Below are 20,607 nucleotides of genomic sequence, written 5' to 3'. Positions count from 1 at the left end.
CGTGTTCATGAAACCACCTACTTATTTGCTGCCATTCCCTCAGTCACACTGTTACTCCTGAGGCAGGAAGAAGAACATCATGGAGAGTAAGGAGAGCAAGCTGCCGAGGCTGCCACCACACAGAGACAGGTTTTGGGGAAGATACTGAAGAAGGAGATGGTACCTTGGATGGTACCACACTGTCACAATTTCACTGCATGTCATTCAACTTGAACAGGAGGCCTTTGCAGACACACATATACCTGCATTTTTACAGCAACCTGTTTTTGTCTTCAGCAAGCAGGATTTGTTCTGAGATTTCAGCAGAGTAACACTAATTTGTAACTTAGGGTTTTTCTTTCACATATATGATAGAAGAGGAAACAGTGTAAGAGTTAGAGGGGTCTATTTTTCTGGAAGTACTGCAGGATTTTTCTGCCTTCAGTTTGCCATGTTACACCTACATTTTTGGCATCCTCAGCATCCTGCAGCAAGGAGTTCCACTGCTTAACTATGCAGTTTGTACAAGATTTTCCTTTTCTTTGGTGGGACTTTGCAACCTGGAACCTTACTTTTTTTGTGGGAAAAAAGAAGTTTCTTGACCCCACAGTGATTTTATAGTGCTTTTCCACACCCCTTCCCAATCCTTCTTTTTTCATGGAGCCATTCCATCCCTTTGACCATTCTTCCTGCTCTTTTCTGTGATACCTCTAGTTTTGTTATACTGGAATAAGAGGAACAAATCTGCAGGTGAACTATAGGAAGATACTCTTTCCCCTTCTTTTATACAATTTCCAAGTTCAAGAATATGTGGATGGATTTAAGCCTCTTGATTCAGAGAATGAATCATGACAGAGTATTTCTAGCTTGGGGTATCTGAAAAGTCATGACCACAAATGTCTACTAGTGACCAAAATGCAATGACTTGAGTGTCTCAGTTCAGTTTGCAGTGGATGAGTCTAGTTGAGAACAGGAATGTAATGAATGCAAGAGGTTTAAATTTTTCATTTCCGTCACCATTTTTTTTTTTTTTTTGCATGATAGGGCAACCCCCTTAGTCTTGTTTTTTTCCCTTTGATTTCTTTAAAAGATGGCTAACATGCTGTGACCTCTACAGAGATGGAAATTTAAATTCATGGATTTTTGTGGTACTTTTGGTGCCAAATAACTGGGAACATTTACCAGGGAAAGGATTGCACTGCACATTCCCTAGTTCATACACATTTCCATTATTTTCTACCATTATGGCCCAGGCTTTCTGCTGCCTTGGTAGCCTTACTGTAGTCCATTCAATGAGCACAACATAAATTTGAAAAGAAAGAAATGTTGAGCACTGCTATTTATTAAGGACAAATTTGACTTTGATCTCTTACCTTTTTAAGAGTTTTTTGCTGTTATCATCATTAGGATTCTCGCAATGCACTTACCCGTAAGATCTCCAGCACTGCTTGCTACCCTTTCCTTTTAGACTCTTATTATGATGATCCTACTTGAATACAAAAACTTGCATTCTGTCTTTCCTACTTTGGGCAGTACAGCATCCTGGCACTGCTTACCTTTTGAGATGTGATGGTAAGAATGCCAGAATGCTTAATTCCATTTATAGTTTCCTTAACTACAAATTGTTCCTAAAAAAGATCACTTACAAACAGTGCTAGTTTAGTGTATCAGTAAATAAAGGGTAAGAACTAAAGCCAAAATAGGGGAATACAGCTTGATACAGCAGTTAAATCAATTAGATATTTATACGTCTATAGGAGATTAATCCTATAGTACTTACTTCGTTAGGTGAAGACAACTTCAGATAGACCCTTTAGCCATTATTTTCAATAATTCATAAAGAATAAATGAAACTTTAGGAGCCAAACCAAGCCAAGCTCTTTGTGAAAATGAGGAGAGGAGAGGAGAGGAGAGGAGAGGAGAGGAGAGGAGAGGAGAGGAGAGGAGAGGAGAGGAGAGGAGAGGAGAGGAGAGGAGAGGAGAGGAGAGGAGAGGAGAGGAGAGGAGAGGAGAGGAGAGGAGAGGAGAGGAGAGGAGAGGAGAGGAGAGGAGAGGAGAGGAGAGGAGAGGAGAGGAGAGGAGAGGAGAGGAGAGGAGAGGAGAGGAGAGGAGAGGAGAGGAGAGGAAAGGAGAGGAGAGGAAAGGAAAGGAAAGGAAAGGAAAGGAAAGGAAAGGAAAGGAAAGGAAAGGAAAGGAAAGGAAAGGAAAGGAAAGGAAAGGAAAGGAAAGGAAAGGAAAGGAAAGGAAAGGAAAGGAAAGGAAAGGAAAGGAAAGGAAAGGAAAGGAAAGGAAAGGAAAGGAAAGGAAAGGAAAGGAAAAGAATAGTGAGAAGAGGTAATAAGAGTTTTCACCAACATAAAAGGCTGTTATAAGGAAGAAGGGAATAATTTTTTTCTTCTGGCTAGACATGTTGAGTTGGACATGTATGTACTCAGGACAACTCACTGCTCACTGACAATTTTTAAGAACATCTGACAAGATGTAGCTGATCTGGACTAGTGTTAACCCTGGTAGGCACTGAGCCCCACACAGCCCCTCACTCACTCCCCAGCAGGAGATCGGGAAGAGAATCAGAATGGCAAAAGTTGGAAAACTCGTGGTTCGAGATAAGGACAGTTTATGGTTTAATAGGTAAAGCAGAGCAAAATAAGGAATTCATTCCCTACTTCCCATTGGCAGGGAGGTGTTCAGCCATCTCCAGGACAGCAGGCCTTCATCATGCATAATGTTTACTCGAAAAGACAAGTGCCATAACCATGATCATCACCCCTTTTCTCCTTCTCTCTTTCATTTTTTATTGCTGAGCATAGTGTCATATGGCATGGGATATCCCCCTGATCAGTTGGGGTCAACTTTTCCAGCTGTGTCCTCTTCCAATCTCTTGTGTGCCCTCAGCCTACTTCACTGAGGGACAGTGAGAAACAGAGAAAGCCTTGACACTGTAAGCACTGTTCAGCAATAGCCAAAAACCTGTGTTGTCAACACTGTTTTGGTCACAAATCCAAAACATATCACCATACGAGCTGCTAAGAGGAAACTTAACTCCATCCCAGACAAAACCAGTACAATGAGGTGTAAAGCATGGGACTAGATGATTCAGAGGCACTCTGTTAAACTCAAGACTTAGCCATAGTAGGTCTTCACATAAGGAAAAACAGCTGAAAGACAGAACTATAAAATTTAAATAGTTTATTAACGCCACAGCATATTTCTCCATCCTTTTGCGTATTACCTTGCACAGGTTCTGTTATGCTGAATTCTGTTTACAGATGCACATAGCGGACTACTACTTTTTGAATGCTGTTCTTCCTTTTTCTTTGGAAGTAAAATTTAATAGTTTGTATATTGAAAACACAAGTCTGCATCTCAGTCATCTCAAGAAATATTCCTAAATTGTTTGAGATTTTCCCAAAGGTATAGGCTGAGTGACATACCTTGTGTGCAGTTTTCCATCTTTATCTTACAGAGAATTTTGCAGAAGATGTCCTTTTTTCATTCTCTTCTTGCATATATTTAGACATATACAGACACTCATATACATGTTATGTTCTGTGTGTTTATTTTAGCACGCAAAGTTCAAAGTGAGTCTGCAGTTAGAATGGAAGGCGCTGGGGTTTCTCATGGTCTCATACGTGCAGTGCATGGTTCTACAGGCTGGCACTGGTCTTTGAGAAAGGTCTGTTGATTGGAAAGTTGAGTTTCACTCTTTCAGTAGATGACCCCGAGGTGTCATCAGTGGAGAGCTGTTGATGTTTTTCATTCTCATGCATAGTGAGCTTTTCAGGGTACACTTGGTAAGTTTTTACAGTCTTTCATTATAAACCTATAAAAAATTTCTTTCATGCGTCAGAGAGAGATCTTGTAATCTGTTCTTTATACTATATGATGCTTTTTTCCAAATGAAACAGAAAATATCTGCTAGAAGGTGGAATCTGAGGATTTTTCACCTTCCTATGTACAAAAAAATGGGCATAATTTCTTCTGTATAAAAGTTATGATCTTGTATCACTTAAAAACATCAGTCAATTTCAGTAGGTGTGGAATAGGACACATGGCTAACATATCCCACATGGACAGTATATGAAGATTACAAAAAAAGCAGCATTGTCTTGTTTGCCTTTACTGTAACCTTTCAAGGTTGAAGTATTTTGGCCCTTTGTACACATAGCATGTTTTCATTCTGAGTACATACCTTTTAAGGGGTTATATGCACAATTTCTTTCTGTATACTTTCTCATAAATGTATAGCTTAGTTTGTCAATCTTCCCTCTAAACTTGTGTTTCTAATTGCATGTGAAATTGCACCTGGAGCCATAGATTATTATCTGCTTTTACAGAGAACTTGATTTGTGTTTAATTTCAAAAATGTATAAGCTTGTTGCAAGGCTTCATCACAAAGACTGAGAATGCCTCAAAGCTTTGTGGCACACTTCCCTCAGAAAGTCTTTGTGAAATAGGTATGCTATTATCATCTACACTTTGCAGATTAGGACTGAGACTGAGAAAGAGAGAAGCTGATTTGCTCAAAATCACGTGGGATCTGCCCTTGCCTGGGGTAGGTCAATGAACTGCTCTCAAGTCTTTGGGGTCCTCAAACACTGGTTAGTGACAAGGTCAACAAACTAATAGTCGTAATTACCATATAATACATAATTGTTGTAGCTATTATCATTTTAGCTTCACCTGTGTTAAAGTCTTCTATTGTTAAAATCAGACAGCACAAGAGCCACTTGTTGAGAAAAGTTATTTACCATAAGGTTATTCTCACTGTAATCAATATTATTTTCAAAACAGGATATTTTTATATTTCCTCAAGCATAACTTCTTTATACAGGCATTAGTGCAGTTACCACACATTCATATCCACAGCAGCCATTCCCTCAGATCTAGACTTCAGGAAGTTCAAATCCAAATAGTTCTCAAATCCAAGCTGCCACTTTGATTTCATCACATCAAACCCTTGTTGAGATCAAACCTTTGAAATGAGAAAAGATTTTTAATCCAGTTACCCCAGATGGGGTACAACTCTCCAGGTCCTGAGAGCTGCAGGATTAGGAATTCTCAAACTCCCCTCGCCCACCCATGCACACACATGCAGGCGCAAGCAAACTGCCCAACTTTACACACTTTGGTCACAAACACTACTCCAAACAAGCCAGTGTTTAAGAACTGGGAAATGGCTTTCTCCTTTCCTCTTGCTGATGGCACGGCCAGCTCTATCCTTATTTTGAAGGTCTAATTTTTCTTACTCAGTCAAATGATTTTGAGAACTGGGTGAAATTCAGAGTATTGTAAATAATAGTAAGTGATGCAATTTGCTCTCTACCTGTAGCATTATTTGCAAATGAACGGAGTGAGCTTTCTATTTCAAAATATCTTTGCTTCACTTTCATAATACAATGCTTAGCCTTGGATTCAGTCTTCAGACAACTTTCTCCTTAAGATAGATATTGAAAGACCGTGGATAATTTGCTGCACATGAAAGCTGAAATTAACAATTCCATTATCCTGTTTGCAATTTTCAGAATCAGAAATTTTGTGCTATGTTCTCAGATTCAGATTACATGGTAGGGTAATTTATGGAGATAAAAATTATGTATTACAGCAATAAAGCTGGATAATCCATTCTTACAATTATAAGAAATCACATGCATTGGTGATATTTAGTAATACTTTATACTATCGTAATTTTGGTGACGTCATACTCAAGCTATATCCAAAAGTATGTATGTTCTGCTACTAAATGGGTTGGTATGTTGCTCTGTGACCCATGAAATGGGATCAAGAAATTAGTCATGAGCAGAAAGACTGAATATGATGGGTAAAAGTATCAGTGAGAAAACATAAAGCCATGTTTAGTTTGTGGCAGTTACAGCTGGCATTTCTGCAAGGTATCAAGTGTGTGTGCCTGTGTCTTTGTATCTGTGTGCCTGTGTGTATGCATGTGTGTATTTATACAAGTAGGCACACAGGATTTATACATAACCACTTTCAAATTTATTTTTTATTATTTTGATACTGGTTGTCTTGGTCTTTCTAGGATGAGCAGCCAAAGAAAGTGACTGTTTATATTCTCAAAAATGTTGAGGGACTTAATATAGTTTCCATTGCATAAACAGCAGGGTAAGGACAGAGGAATAAAGAAAATTAGGCAATAAATAAAAGTAGAAAAAATTATGTCAGTTACTTTTCGAAGAGAAGAAAATAAGGAAACAAATGCTTTTGCAAACGACAAAGAAAGAAAGCAATATCCGTAAACCCCAGGTTTATGTGACTTTTTTTTTTTTTTTTTTCCTGAATGAAAGTAAAGCAGTTAAGCTTTCGTCACAATGAGCAGCAGCCCAGAATTAGACAGCCAGCCTCCTCTGTGTGGTGAAGATTTATAGGGACCCCTCCCGGGCCTTTTGCAAGTCCAATTCATGGGCTCCCCTGACCAAGGCTCAGAACTGTCGCTCCAAAAAGGGAAGAAGGGAAGGCTTGTCTTTTTTTTTTTTTTTTTTTAAATCACCATTTGTTATTAAAACACAGCCTTCCAAATGACGAAGGAGATAAAGGGTTGAGGGAAAGATATTTCTCCCTTCTCCCTTGTGTGGTCCGGTGTATTGAAAGCAGGGGCCTGTCTAGTTTACTGAGAAGGAGGAATGAGCTGATTTAACATGGATTGCAGCACCACTGAGAGAGGGGGAGAGAAACTTCCAATCAAAGTGTGAGCTGTTTTGGTGTCCATGTGTGTGGACATACAAGCAAGAGAAGTGGCCAGTCTCTAGGCACCTTCTTTCTTAGAGCCCAAGGGCAGATAATTGATGTGACAGACAATTCTCCTTAACCCCCTGCCAACAAAACCGCTCTTGGGCAGCTCACAGCTCTCCTCACTCAATGAAGGCCTGAACCTATCACAAAAAACATGGGAAAGATTTACTTGTTGTGAATAGCAGCAGTGCAAATAGGAATAGCAACCAGTTCTCCCCCCACACTGATGTGTATTAAGAAACTGAGGTATGCACAAAAACAAGTGCACTGGTAAATCTATGGGATGAGTTGGTTCCAAATGTCACTGTATCTGCTACTACCCAAGCAGAATTATTGTAGTGCTGTGAATATTGCTTTCATTTAATGCAGCTATCACCCTTGTAGGAGATAAATTGCAAAACCCTGATTCTGCCCCTACCCCCATCTAATGGTATCATACAGATTCAATTCTAAAATAATTTTTGCCATCTACAAATGGAAAGTATGTAAGAAGGCACATGGCTAGTAAAACTTCCTAGCCAACGTTTCCTGATCCAGAGTTCTTTGGCTAAAAGTCCCATCTTCTCATGAACTTACGTCACACATGGGAAAAGAAACCACTCAAGAATAATTGCAAAAATTTCATTTTGTCCCAAGTCCACACACTTTCTGGTGGACTGGTGAAGTTTGGCTCACACTGTGCTGGCAAATGTCATTGTGTGCTTCAAATATTTTGTGTGCTTCAGTTACATGCCTGTGGTTTTGGGAATACAAGACAACATACAGATTATTTCATCCTGCAGTGTTTATACTATTATTACAATCATTTGAAAAATCCTTGCTTCTAGCATATTCAGTGATACACTGTCTGTAAACAGCAGGTTGTACCTAGGAACAACTGAGGAAGGCTAGGAAACATTGCCAAGTCCTACTGGCAAATTAATTCCAACGTAGAATACTTTAATACCTAATCAAGCATTCATAAGCTAGAGATGCCTGAATATGCAAGTAGTCAGACTTCACCCTCTACTATCATACACACGGAAACAGTGGGACAAATAAAGAGCTTAATCAAAGTATCCTTGCATTACTGAGCCTTGGTACAAATAATCCCATTGAAATCGTTGTCCTGGGTTCGAATAGAAAGCTAACTGCAAAGTGTGCAAGTCTAAAGCCAGAAACTTTTGGGTAAGTTACTGCATATGGTGTAATGTAAGCACTTCAGGTGGACAAAATTATTTATATGTAAAGTACATCTACATATCCATCAAAGATAGGCTCATACTAGAAGAGGCAAACTAGCCAACATAATAGCTTCATATCAGAATGGATATTTCTACTCGAAGTCTTAATTAACTTACCAATTTTCCAAAACAAAGCTTTAGCAATCAGCTCTCACTTGACTGAAGAGGCATAGGGGTTATCTCTTGTCATAATACAGTATCTTAAGGCATAAAAAATATTACGTACAACAATAATTTTCAAGTGGTGGCCCTCTGCGGTCTGTGAGCATCTCAGGAGGTCCCTTAAAGAAACCAGAATGTTTAAAATTTTAAAAAATGTTTAAATTACCACTCAGAGATGGAAGTTTTTAAGGTCATAAAAATGAAGAGGAGATTGGAAATGATTGGCCCAGAATATCTGTACATAGGTTTGCAAGTTATTTTTTCCTTTTGCTTCCTCATCTCTTCCATCCATTCACGCATCCCCACTCTGCCAGACTAAATACTAACATGATTAATTTCTCATGATGCAGTAAGTTCTTTGCTCTCTCCTTTGCAGAGTGAAGATAGGGAGCTAGAAGAATAGCAAGGCAGGGGAGGAGGGAGGAGAGGGGTTCCAGCTTGTATTGATATTGCTTTTAACACAAGAAGCTGCGTTTGTGCAAGGGTGTGCTTGCGCACGCGGGCCAATGCATAGGCCCTGACCTGTGGGAAAAAGGCATCTCCGTCGAGGAGAGTGCAAGCTTCCTGTGACAGTACTCGGTGGCAAAAGGGGGCTGGATGGTGCATGAGCCGCAGAGCGGAGGGGTGGGCAACATGGACCCACTGCGGTGCGGAGGAGAGGGATGTAGCCTGTCCGGCAGCACCAGGAAGGCAGAGTAGGTGCTTGCATGCAAGCGAGTAGGGAGGGCTCCTGCTGCCACCGGGTCCTGGCGAGAGGAGGAGGAACAAAAGCCTCCATTTTGACGGCTCTTCTTCATCCATCAGCTCCATTTACTCAGTCTCAATAGCTGGGGCTCAACAGCAGCCGTGGCAGCAGCTCCCGCCGGGCTCCCACCTCCTCCTCGGATGCGCACTTCCCAGCAGAAAGGAGAATGAAGAAGGGGACAGGGAGAGAGAAAGAAAGAGGGAGAGTAAAGGGGGGAGGGTAGGGAAAGAAAAGGGAAAAAAACCTTGCTGACACGGGGCATAACTTAATTTTCACGGTGCCGGGACAGCTGTATCGTGTAATCTGCCATGGCATGCCATTAAAACTTCAATGCCTTTACTGACCCAGAAGGGAAACTCAGACCGTGGAGAGCCTTTTGAAAAGAAGTGGTGATCTTTCACGATTTATGAGCTTGTCTTAAAGAAACAGACTCCACTCACTTTAAATTAATCACCCTTTTCAGGGTACATTGAAATCTGGGGTCTCTCAGCTGAAGACTGTGGAGACCTGGTACCTTATGAATGCCTGCCCTGTCTTTATTATTATTTTTATTTCATTTTATTTTTATGCCCACCAAAATGGGCTGGTTTTCAGAGGAACTGTATCTTGCAAATTGAGGTGCAAAATCCAATTACACCAATTCAGTGAAAGTCTGAATGGGGTAGCTGTGGCACTTACACATTCTTGTCCCCCACATACATTGTGCAAAGGGGAAAAGAACCTGAGAAATATGAGGAGTTAAGGACTCTAATGAAATGTGAGACATCCTCTATGATTCACCAGCTAAAAGTATAATAGCAGTGAGTCCCCCTACTTCCATTCTTCACACAGTCCAAGGAACAAAGAGCTGTAAACTCATACTAATAAAAACTAAACAATTTTGAAATAATAAAAAAAGCCCTGTGTGTTATAAGAAAGTGTAGATAAAACACTTCCGTACTATGTTCCCAGAAAAAATGTTGTGATTTACAAGAGGAATGCCTGGGTACTGGATTTGCAGAGGATGTAAATCAGCATCCTTCCATTGTCTGCTATTAGTATAATATCTGATTTACTCCAGATGTTTGTCCGGACTCCACTCTCAAACACTTGCTTTCCTTGGCCAGCAGCATTTCTTAATTGGCATGTTTTTAATGCAAAGATAATAAGTGACCCAGCAATATGAGGATTCGAAGCAATGTAATAGTTTTTTTCACATCCTGAAAACTTTCCATATCTAGCAGCAGCAACATGCTTTTTGTTCCTTTGGTGAACTAATTATGGAGTAACTTAAACCAAAGCAAAAACTTCACAAACTCACAGGCAGTGATGGAAATAAACTAATAGATGGAAATAAGATCTGAGATCAGAGTGAAACTTGTGTATGGAACCTGAACATCTGAATTAATTAAGCAACTGCCTGCCTTAGAAGACTGGACTCATGAATGCCCTAATGCACTTAAGTGCCATTCACTTTACTTTTGTTAGAAGTCCAACTTCTGACAATCTTTTGAATTGTTACTTATGATAAATACCAGAAGTGACTACTCAAAGCAAAAATTGCTTCTGCTATCCATACTTCTTAGGGTGTAGAAGTTTTGCCTGTTTCTCTGGTGTCTATATCAGCCAGAGCTACAGTGTGCAATGTCTTTTACATACCCAACTGTTCTTTGGACACAGCTCTAAAAAACTGTGCATGGATGTCCATATCACCTATACGTACCCCGATATGTGTGTCCATATTTTTCCAAGATAGGGTACTCTCCAGAACTCTAGTTTATATGAGGCAGGTTTGTTTGTTTGCCTTATCTGTCTCCTTATGTATACATTGGCATGCTCTCCAGTGGCTCTGATACGCATTTCTACTAGTTCAGGTGGGGAGTTCTTTTAAGTTTTCAAAATGTCTGCTGCTGGTGCAGTTTCTGTGAGGCAGCTGTACTAAATACCGAATAGAAACTGGCGCCACATCTCCATCTTGTAGATGGTCTATTATTTTGGAACTGTTTTCTGTGAACTTGTTAGACTCAGAATAGTGGCACTTGACAGTCACATTTCTAAACTTACATATTTCATTACAATCAGTTTACACTCTTGCTCGCTGGACTGTGGCCTACTGTGAGGCATTAATTGCAGAAATATCAATTCTAGGAGCAAAAAAAAAAGTATGTGCGTTTACTTACTATAAAACATTTTGGTAAGTCTATCTCAGGGAAGTAAGCTTAATGGTTCTGAGAAAAATCTATTTTTCCCATCAATAGGAAAAATGATACCTATTTTTCCACAGAATGTTCAATTTTTACATCCCTCCAGACCTTTTTGTTTCATGTTTTGTAATTCTCATGCACACAGAGCTTAATAACATCACAACATTATTCTTCATTTGCGGCCTGTAAAATATGCATTGAATTATTGGGTTTTTGATCCCTGCATTGTTTGTGGTATTTGTATTTTTTAAAAACCTCAGGCTACTTCAGGCCTGCTATGGGGATGCATTTAAACAAACCAACACTTACTGGTGGCCTCCCAAATGCTGATAACTGGAGGAGACAAGATGCTTTCTGGCTATCCCTTGTCAACCTCTTCAACAAGGTCTGGTCTTGCAGTCAGACCAGTAGTGACATTATGCTTCTCATCTGAGTGTATACATTATATATATATATATAAAATGTAATTCCAGACCGTTACTGTCCTTGACCTTGTATTTCTGACAAGATACAAATGCACATCTCTTCGCATTCACTGCAACAAAAGCGAAGATCTGCCCAATAAATGCAAATAACCATTCATTAACACCCATTAAACCCAGCTAAGGTTCTGTTGTTTTCCTATCCACCAAAACTGGGAGAAATGCGTGTCTGCAGGCAGTATTGTACTTATTCGTACCTAATCAGGTGGTGAAAAGTTTTCAGTTTTTCAGTATTTTGGAGATCCAGAGTCTATTAGGTGGAAAGTGAATGAGTTTATGCAGTTAATTACAGCTGTATTTTTGTAACATGGCACCAGAGTCTACTGTGTGTCTTCCGATGCCTTTAATTGTGTATCCACCCTGTTCTGAGCTGTCAGTTTGCACTGGCAACCTGTACTGCTGGCAACCAGGCACTGAGGTGTTGAGGGGAAAACTTTACTGGCTTTTCAAGTGGCAGGGCTCGCTGATGCTACAGTGGGCCCCATTGCAGAGTGCAGGAGGACATCATTTTGCCTTATGGCTTTCCCTTTTTTTCACAAGGACTACTAATACTTTAAAAATAGAATACATGTAGGGTAAGGGTCTAGCTAAAATTAAGGCCTAACACTTATATTAATTCTTTCTCAGTACACTTGTGGTAAAAACAGCTGGATTCTTTTAATTTGGGTAGCTTTTTTCCCCTGAAGATGCAGAATATGAAAGCCATTACCTTAGGAATACATATGGACGACTTAATTTGGAATACATGTGGACTACCTTATTGCAGCCTTTCAGTACTTAAAGAGGGCCTACAGGAAAGATGGGAACAAACTTTTTAGTAGGGCCTGTTATGACAGGACAAGGGATAATGGCTTTAAACTAAAAGAGGGCAGATTCAGACTACGTACAAGAAAGACATTTTTTTACAATGAGGGTGGTGAAATCCTGGCACAGGTTGCCCAGAGAGCTGGTGGATGTCCCATCCCTGGAAACATTCAAGGTCAGGCTGGATGGGGCTCTGAGCAACCTGATCTAGTTGAAGATGTCCCTGCCCATTGGAGGGAGGTTGCAGTAGATGACCTTCAAAGGTCCCTTCCAATGCAAACTATTCTATAATACTTTACAGGATTGAAAACTGGTGTAAATCCTGGAAAGGCAAGTAAAGTACTGAGAGTTAATGTCACCTGGGTACATAAATCCATTCTGGTACTTTAGCTGTTGTCATCACAGGCCATACACTGCTAACACTGTCGATGCAAGGCACAGGCTCTGAAGGAAGTGGCCCGGTCCAGAAAGTTTTATGTAGGCAAGAGGTTCAGTCAAATCCTAACTTTAAAGTGCTAAGAAATTTCTAAAGTGGCTCTCACACCACAGCTAATAAATTCTGCTACAAAAGAAAGGTCATAATTGAAAAATTTGGAAGAATTTCGGATACATGTGTTGAGGAATCATTCTGACCATGGAGCAGCCATTTGGTATATCATAATGTTCAAATAGTTTTTTATCCCATAGAACAAAGAGCAATTTATGTCACAGAGGAATAGGTATTTGGGAATCTGAGTCAGAGTGGGATGTGATAACTTAAGCAGCACATTGCTAAATAACCTGAAAACAGAATAGGAACACTTTCATACAGCTTAAGTGGTGTTTCTACTCACCTGAAAATTCTCTTCAAATAAGGCACAATATATATTTGAAGCATTACACTAGAAATTTTTCTAAATTATAATTAACTAGTCAAGGTTTGTTATTGGCTCATTTTCTGCAAACAGAGACTAATTAAAGGTACTCTAGTCTGTTTGAAAATGAACATGCTAAACGTCAAAAAAAATCAAGACATTTGGCATTAATAAGCTTCAGTCAGACACAGCATGCAACAACATTTAAAATAGATGCAGCAGTCTAGGTATTCTCCTGGGTTGCAGAAAGAAATTGTGGATGCTGCCTGAAAAATTACCCTGGTGTTTAACAGTAAAAGCACCATCCTTCCCAGTAGGTTTCTGACAAGTAGGAGAACATGTTTTTTTAAGAGTCCTCTTGATTCAGCTGGGGCAAGATCTGAGATTATGATGGCAGGAGAGAGAGAGAGACTGCAGGTATAGGGGAGATTTTTAAGAGATTAAGCAGCCTTCTGGAGCTCAGATTATCCAGAGAAGCCTTCGAAACTCCTTGGTGTTCTTCCAGCACTAATCAGAAGTGGCTTCTTGGGAGTATTTTTGGACCCAAAAGGTGCTTAGTGAATGCTAGTTCTTCAGTCAGGCTGCAATTATAGTGAAGGCTTATGTGTCTAAGAAGACTCTCAAAGGAGGCAAAATCAGGTTTTGTGATTACAGGTTGATTTTCCTGTCTGTGAACCTTTCACCTTCCACTTCTGGATAGAAATTCTGCCCTAAATTCCAGTTGGTATGTTAAGCCTAAGGAAACTAAATTTCCTGTCAAGTATTGTACTCCATTGGACTCCTTAATTTTCTGGGCCCAGACTTCTTTGGAGGGTTAGTGAAGCCAGATTATAGCTCTATGAAGAAAAATATTCACATACTTGGAAGTAAAACTGCATTAGGTCCAAGCCTTCAGGTTGTTTAGACCTGTGATGGTTAAATATCCATTCATTATAATAAAGACTTCCTCCTTTGTATGAAATTTCATTTTTTTCCTGGTTTGCCTTGTTTTATTGCAGTTCTCTGCCCTGCATCAAGCATCCTGCCTTCTGATAAAAAATAGTTAAATGACCCTGGGCCATTATGTCACACGAAGCTTATGTTTTTCAGAGCACATTATATAGGGTCTATAGGGCTGTGCGCAGAGAATAAGCAAGTTACACGGAGGATGCTGCTGCATTCACAGGAGAAGATGGGAAATGTAAGAAGAGACCTTTGTGAGGAGAAAGAACTACCCACAGGCCAGCTGATGGGAAGGCATGAGAACCTTGTTCCATCTTTGGCTGTCTTAGACTATGAGTCTTGATGGCTATAGAACAGGTGTCATTAATGGCGTGTTTCTCATGTTCTGTGGATATCTCTTCAGACACCTGAGATGAAATTAATCTCACCAAACATAAATGTCCTAGACATTTAGTCTAAGTGATACATGAGCATTTCTAGACAATAGAAAGGTACAGCCGTATCTGGAAGATGGCTCATTCCACTGCCAGGAACATACCTATAATGAGAGATACACACTGCTCTCAGGAAATGTCAGACTTTCTCCATTGACTAGGAGAAATCAGGTGAGATGATGCCAAGATGTGCCTGCAGGAGTGAGCAGCAGTGAGAGTGACATCAGAAGCAAGGAACATTTAAGACTACTGAAAGACCAGATTGGGCCATCAACTTCAGAATAACAGAAAATAAGTGAACACCACCCTAATTTAGCTCTTATTTGTCAGTGCATAAATGCCCAAAGGTTAAAATTAGAATATTGATAATTCTCAATATCGTGAGGAAGTTTGAAAGATAACTCCATTAATGTCTGCATTTCATTCAGGGTACAAAGCAGTTTTAACTACTGTGCTTTAGTCACTGGAAATGTAAGAAAGTAGACTTAAGATGACATAGCTAACAATCCTGCAAGTAAGTCTTCTTTATCTAATAACGTACTACTCCTTACTCATCCTTTGAGACCAAGAAGAATTGAGCATGTCAAAAACCATAGAGTGAATCATACTTTTCTAAACTTGTAGAATCCAAAGGACCAAAGAGAATTAGTATACATAATTTGTTGAGATTTTCTGCAGGTAATTGATATCTAAACAGCTTGTTAAAACAATCAGAAATGCTGATTATCTGCTTTTTAATAAGGATTGAAAAGGGTATGATATAAATATTTTTATGGGATTATGTGTATCAGTCGGATAACCTGATCATTCAATTTCAAAAAGAGAAAAACTAACATAGATTAGTTTTTTATGTAAGGGCATGGGCAGGATTTCAAGCAAAAGGATGTTAAAATATGAGATCTTTTGGTTCTGCAGTTCTCAGTGTTCCTAATGAGCACTTTTGGGTGTACTACTAGAAACAACTGGGAGCACATACCATCCTTATAGCAATACTAAAGATGATATTTATTCTTTCTGGTTTTAAACCTGCTTTTTAACCTTCTTTATGCAGCACTTTTATTTTCCCCTTACTTCTCAGAGCATTTTGCTTTGCCAGCACTTTTTATAGTGCATTCAATTCTCCTTCCTTTCCTTTGCCCCCTGTCCCCCAAACTGTGCTATTTGGTTTGGAAGTTGTCCTAATGACTTTAAGGATTAGAAAAGTAAAAGGGAAAGTAGATGATTTAAAGAAGGTTACTAGTACAACTTTTCAGAGGGGGGAGCAGCACATAGGCAAGGATGGAGAAAATCAGTACCTGCACAAACGTACCCAGAACACTAGTTCACTTAGCAGAATTGATGTGGAGATTTGCCATTGTTCTCCCAGATACCCTGCAGTTGTTTGGAAAAATGTTTGCACTGAACAGGTGTGCACCAGTCTAGGTCCCTGAACATAAGGTATTCCCTGGCTGAAAGGAATGATTTATTTTGTTAATATTGTATCTATATGGCCTTTTGAAAACATCAGGTGCTACTTAAGTATTATTGCATTCGAATAATAAAATAAATACTTGAAGCATCAAATATTTAACCCTCTCTTTACCCAAGAAACACACAAATACAGTACTGTTCTAATAAATCCTTAATTTTACAGATTTCCTGCTGAAGTTTCTGACTAATGGTAAGTTATTTGTTCAGAAAGATTTTATGGTGCTCATAAAAACTCAATTACAGTTTTAAAATAACTTGTAGTTTTTCTGTAACATGATGCTTCCATCTCAGTTCCCAGAGGGTATATTAAATTCAAGTAGCAATAACAAATCATTTAAGCAATAAATAAATAACCTGAGACTGAGTTGTTAAGAGTTAATAGTCTCCCATACACTCAATAGAGACTGAGGCTCCACTCTATTAAAGTGACCCCCGGGGCCATGGGCCAAATTGCACCCAGTTGTTTTGTGGAAGGTATTCATCCCTCACACATTCATTTCCTTCTTTATGTTGTCTCTTTTCATCAGTGAAGGCACTCTGCAGTGCCTGGGTCCGGAGAACAATTACGGTACAGTCTCAGAGAAAAGAAAGAAAACTGGGGTCATAAATATGTTAAATGGGTACGTGGGTTTAAGTGGCTTTGTAAACTAAACACGAGGGAAACCTCAGACTAATTAATGAATATGAAGCAGCATGATAGGAATGTTTTAAGGGGAAATTCACACTACCCTGCCCAAACTTAAAAAAAAATAATTTTTTTTCTTCCCCTTTAAAAATTCATTTCAGCAGGACAGTCATGACACAACACATCCTTATGTTTTACTGAAATGGTATTCAAGTAGGAACTGGTTGCAGAGATAACTGAACTGATAATTCATTCTCAACATCTTATTGAAAATTGAATTCTTTCCTCCACAAAGATCAGACATTTATCATGATAGTGAAGCTATGCAAAACTGCAGGAAGATTTAGGACTTGAGCCAAGATCAGTGTTTAGCTTTACATTATGTGTCTATTCCTGACCTGACTTATACCCACCACTAAAATAAACATGGATTCATTGAGTGTCAGTGGTGTCAGGATTTTGCCCTATAATAATAAGATTATGGGCCCAGAACAGTAGTCTTCATTCAGTCCTAGTAGTGGGACAAATTTTGCTCTCAGGGTCTTCTGTCGTCCTGTGGGAAAACCAACAGGAGGCAGAACAGGGGGAAAAGGATGTGTGGGCTTTCCCTTACTTATAAAACTTTTCCCTATATTTATATTAGTCCAGATTGTGGAGAGTTTTATTCCCAAGATCTACTACAGGCTTCTGTCACCAGCCTCCAATGCTGCCTCCAGGTCCATATCTTGCTTTAAAATAGTAGTTGATTTCCATGGGGACTTCTCTAGGTCTCACTTTTGGAAAAAAAGGTGTTAGAAAATAAAACTACTTGTTTTAGCTGAAACCAAAATCTTTATGGGGGAAGACCAAAGTATTGGGGAAGTGTTTTTTCCACAGAAAGTTCTGAAGAAAACGGCTATTTCTGTGCAGATACTTTTTGTACCCAATATAGTGTTTCCAGAATCAATCATATCCAGGGTGGCATCACCAGCAGCACAGTAGAACCTTGTTCTGAAGGTCCGTGTCATCTTTGCCTTTTCTAGAGCCCCCTCAGGACACTGCTTGCTTGTCATGAGATTGATGCTGCCTCTGTGCCCAGTGGCTGTGCCAAATCCCACGTTACCTGAGTGAAGTCCAAAAAGGAAACAAGATCCATGGGGATTGGAGCTGTTTGTGCAGCCGTGGGACAGGCAAGCCCCAAGCCCTGTTGGCATGACAAGAGATGACATGATTGGAGGAGAGACAAGGTCCTGTTCCTGCTCCTGTTTGTAATTCCTGCTCCTGTTTGTACTGTTTGCAGTTTCCTCCAGAGTTTCTGTAAAACATGAGATCTCTCCTGTCAGCAACATGACCAGGTGCTTCTCGGAGGACAGGGACCATCTCCTCTGAAGGGAGATGGAGGAACAGAAGCTAACAAGTGTCTCCACTCTGCCTTCAGGTAAACAGGGTGGAGGAGTTGCAGTAGGATGCTTCCTTTGCTCCAGACACAAAGCTGTGGCTTTGCAGATTTTGGGTGTTCTTCATGATCAATGACATGTCTTGGCTAGTGGGCACTATGAGAATGTTTCTACCTGTGAAAGGTAAGTAGTGACTGTTCCCTTCTCCCCTTCATGCAAAATGGGATAGGTAACCTTAAACTGCTGGTGGAAGTAGTTTGAACTAATCTGGCTGACTGCCCAAGGCAGGCATGGAGAGACCCCATGATCCCTGCCACCTGCAGTACTGCAGGGCTGGTGACCTCTGCCTGATGGTGGTGAGGTGCTCACAGGGCACTACTCTGACCCTATTGGACCTTACAGATCAGGTCTGCTCATGTTCTAAGTCTTTGTTCTTCCCTTTACTCCATAGGGTCTGTAGATTGCACAAAATGCTCCTTACAAACAAGCACAACAGAGAGTTACTATATATGTCATTATTGTTGCAATTAATGCACACATATGACAGTAGTAATATCTGTGATCGCCATTTTGGTTTTGTTATAATCCTTTGCTTTCATTTGTTCCTAACTCTCCGGAACAGGATATCTACCAGATTTTATCAAGTCAGCTTTTAGACAAGCATAAGTTCCTGGGATGCAGAGACTAGGTGGCTGCTGTTGGTGTCCCAGAGACACACCCACACTGCTCCTCATGTTAGGCACCAGATTCAGACTGCTTTCCATAGAAAAGGTCCTGCTCCTGCACCATAAATGTCAAGGAGAGCTTTTTCAGTTTAGTTGAAATAAGGGAAGTTTGAAACCCCAGTTCAAAAGGATGACAAAGCTTCAGTCACTGCTCCTGTTAAGCATGGAGGGGAAAACCTTTCAATGAGCCCTTACCCCAGAATTTCAGAATATTGATTTTTAATTTATCTGTTTATAAGTGCTGTTGAAAAACAGCTGTAGCGTAGAAAGAGGGGCAATGACAAAATTAAACCTGCGCAGTTAGCCTTTAATACTTTGAGTACACCATTGACATAGTTGCACAGAAATGTATTTATAGTGTTTATTCACCAACACTCAAAATATTCCCAAGTCAAAGCTTTCCACTGAAGGCAGTGGAAAGTAGTTTTCAGAAAGGAGTAAGTGAGCTGGTTAAACTCTTTGCCAGGAAAAGGCCATTTTCTTTCTGTCCACTTGGCCAGCTTCTCAGCTGACAAACCACCATTGTCTTCAATGCAATGACACTGATCTATACCAGCTTTTCAGCTATTGGATAGTTCACAGGCCACTTCTGGTTTTTGTCAACTGTAGTCAAGATTTGTAAGTATTTTCAGCCCTTTTTTTTTTTTGGTAAATTTTTTTCCAACTCTTTTACTTGCTGCCCTATCAGCTCACTGATCTACTGGCTTAAATGATCGGAGAAGATCATTTAAGAGAAGAAAAAGTAATTTGCTTCCTATAGATTAATTTAGAGGGGGAATTAGTGCAAAAGGACTAAAATGAGCAGAAAACTTTCAACATCAAAAAGTCACTTTCCAAACACCAGCATGTAACAAATGACACTGCTCCATGTATGGGACGGAAACAAAGGCAGTGCTTTCATTTGGTCATCTTTTTCATGATTATTATTTATTTATTTTTACTATTCATTCAGCTCAAGGACTGAGCATGGACTGAGAAAGGAATTTAGGACTTCAGCCGCTCTCCCAACAGCAGCAAAACTATAAATAGTGTTCAGTCTTTCATCCTTTGAACACTCCGAAGTCCCTTGTAGTCAGCGGAAGTGTTAAGCATGCCGAAGGAGCCCAGAGTGGGGCCTTTAATGAATAGACTTCGTTGTCCCTGGTGATTACACAGGTAGATGGTGACAAGGCAGACAGTGTCCAGTCCTAACAGCAGTCCTTCTGTTTGGGAGATGATCCTTTCGAACCTTCTGTTCTGCTCCATCTGATCCTTCTGTGCTCTTCCTAGACGGGGTAGATGGGAACAAAACTGTGTCCCCTTCCCTTCTGTCTCCAGCAAGAGGGCAGGCATGACACTGGTGGTCCCGCACCAGTGGTTAGCAGTGAGCATGCTGCCAACAAGTCTGTGTGAGCCCTTGCAACTGTTCCTGTTCACCTGGTGTCTCCTTGTTCCGGCTCCTGGCCTGTGGCTATGCTTTGAAACCATACAAGCACTGTAGCATTTGAATATTTATTTATTTTTCAATGATAAAGACAGAAAATTGGCCTCTCCATAGGTTTATATTCAAGCCAAATAGAATGCTAGGTGTTACAGAATCACAGAGGTTGGAAGGGACCTTTTAAGATCATCTAGTCCAACCAATGAAAAAAAAAAAAAAAAAACACAACACAAAAAAACAAAAACAAAAACCACCACACACGCAACCCACACACACACCACCACACCACCCAACACTAATCCATATTCCCAAGCACTATGTCAACTCCTCTCTTGAATACCTCCAGGGATGGTGCCTCAACCACCTCCCTGGGCAGCCCATTCCAATGCCTGACAACCCTTTCAGTAAAGAAATATTTCCTAATATCTAACCT

This window comes from Numenius arquata, chromosome Z (assembly GCF_964106895.1).
Source record: "Numenius arquata chromosome Z, bNumArq3.hap1.1, whole genome shotgun sequence".
Taxonomy (NCBI): domain Eukaryota; kingdom Metazoa; phylum Chordata; class Aves; order Charadriiformes; family Scolopacidae; genus Numenius; species Numenius arquata.
This window is presented reverse-complemented; position numbering follows the sequence as displayed.